Source organism: Rousettus aegyptiacus, unplaced genomic scaffold (assembly GCF_014176215.1).
Source record: "Rousettus aegyptiacus isolate mRouAeg1 unplaced genomic scaffold, mRouAeg1.p scaffold_m13_p_9, whole genome shotgun sequence".
NCBI lineage: Eukaryota > Metazoa > Chordata > Mammalia > Chiroptera > Pteropodidae > Rousettus > Rousettus aegyptiacus.
Genome location: NW_023416312.1, coordinates 4840178 through 4842432, shown reverse-complemented (window position 1 = coordinate 4842432; position 2255 = coordinate 4840178). Strand labels below are relative to the sequence as shown.

The 2255-nt window shown below is 39.5% G+C and overlaps 1 pseudogene; it reads right to left on the bottom strand.

The window, feature by feature from the left end:
* Positions 1-289: 289 nt before the first annotated feature.
* On the bottom strand, positions 290-811 carry LOC118607835 (annotated as a pseudogene).
* Between the last annotated feature and the right edge of the window lie 1444 nt (positions 812-2255).

The following is a 2255-nucleotide window of genomic DNA, read 5'->3' as shown; positions in this document are numbered from 1 at the left end:
CAGGGAAGAACCACTTAAATAGCAATTCTATACACCATGCAAAGTGTGGCACTAGACAATAACATAGGTTTGGCTTTGACCCTGAGTGAGAACTATTGGAGGGTTTTGAGCACGGGAGTAATATGACCAGCAACTCATTGCATTTCAATTAGTTAATGCTGGCTACTGTGTTGAGAATAGACTGAATGTGGGTGAGGGTGGGAAAAGAAAGACCCATTTATTTACATACTTATTTATTTATTTTTGGTTGTCAAATTATGTTTAACTGAAATATTTTCCTTCATAGCTCTTAACTAGCTGGGCACTCCACGCCACCACTGTTAATGTCATCTATGATGTCAGGAGGGTGGCGGCCGTCAACATTGCAGCCTGCAGATGAGGCTGTCCCCATATCTCTTTAATGGTTCCAGAGAGTTCTCTAGCTAAAGATTGGTGCTACATCTGTCAGGCAATGTTGACGGTCTCATTAAAGGTGATATTGCCACTGTGCTTAACGATTTTTTGCTCTTTCTGTCCCTTGGTGGTTCTGTGAGGGCTTTGATGATCAGGGCAGAGGCAGAAGTTACTACAACCTCAGTCCGGGCCTGTCTGTTCTGAAGGGTCAGTTTCACTGTGATCCTCAGACCCTTCCAACCATGGGTCATCACCAGTAGACCCAGAGGTCCAGGGCAGAACTGGTACGGATTTGCCCACCAGTGCACCTCAGGTATATGACCTTGATCTTGTTCGGGTTGAACTTTGGTGACATGGTGGAGATGGCTGGTGTCAGATGAACGTGGATTCAGGATGACCCAAGACAGTTGCACCTTAGCCTCTTGCTGGCCAAAAGCTGAAAGTAAATAATTCTAGATGGATAGGTATTTTCATTGTTTCCAGTTTTCTCTAATTTTAATCAAGAGAGTAATCAATGTGTGTAAAATTTTACTGCCTCTTTTCTTTATTTTCTTAAGATAAGTTCCAAGAAGTGGAAGTGCTGGTCGATGAGGACATCTGTTATGGCTTTTGATGTATGTTGCCAAATCGCTTTCCAGAAAGTTGGGCCCAATTTATAATGCTGCCAGCTGTATCTGAGAGTGCCTGCTCCCCTTGTGCCAGCCCTTGGCGATGTGACTCTTTCTGAAACTTAATCAAGCAGGAGTTCCAATTATGCCTTTTAAATAATTTTCATACAAACTCTAGTCCATTCCCCGGCTCCCCACACCACTCTCCACTGTCCCCTAGGTCAGCTGTTCTATTAAACTATGGGTCGGTTAGATACTCAATATTTTCTGGGTAGTTCTGATAATTTACAGTTTTTCCTAAAGGTGAAAGGGCCCTGTCAAACTGGTGCATTATTTGATTTCTACTTTTAATGCTTTTTAAAGGAATTAAATGACAAAGCCAAAATATGTATAGAAAAGCACATCTGAGTGTTTGTTCGAACTTATCATTGGATATTGAACTTTTGGTGAAATTTTAGTCAAGGATCTCATAATTGCTAGGATTCATAAGGAAAACTCATTAGAAGCTGGCTTAATTATGAGGGCAGAGTAAAATTTACATTTGTTTGTGATTTTTTTTTCTGGAAGTACTTCAGAATTGGGCACTAATCCTTGAGTTTTTCACAATAAAGCCTCTTTAAAGATTTTTTTAAGCTGAAAAGACTTAATAAGCAGTCTAGAAATCTTTGTTGGGAGAATAAACAAAAGACAAATGAACTACAGTATTTTTATAAATGCGCATGTAATTATTTCAGTTCTATTTTTCTCTATTCCCCGGAGAATCACTAGGTGAAATTAATTTTACGAGAACATCGACCAGGCCCCTCAAAGGTTAAATTAAATTGGAGTGCTACTACGATTTGATTATGTTTTCATCTTTTTGGGTTAGTCATCTGACATAGATTGAAGCCCTATTTTTATACATCTGTATAGGTCACCTGAAAGACTAGTTCGAAATTCTAATTTTTTCCCCACATGAATAATTTTCCTCAAAAGGTAACCTTTGTTTTCTGTGGGCATAATGGAAGTATTTATACAGAAATAGGAAAGAAAAATGGATTATATTTTGTGACATTGTGTTGTAAAACGGAATTATGCTTCTGTACTCTGCAGCTGATCTTCGTTTTGCCAAATGTGGAGGTTTTAGAACAGGTTTGACCTGCTATTGTGGGAGCGGAGAATCGGGGTGCCCGTTACAGATGGGAGTAAGGGATGACCACAGGCATGGTGAAGTTTAGAGCTGGTCACGAATAAAACAAAAACAAAAACAAACAA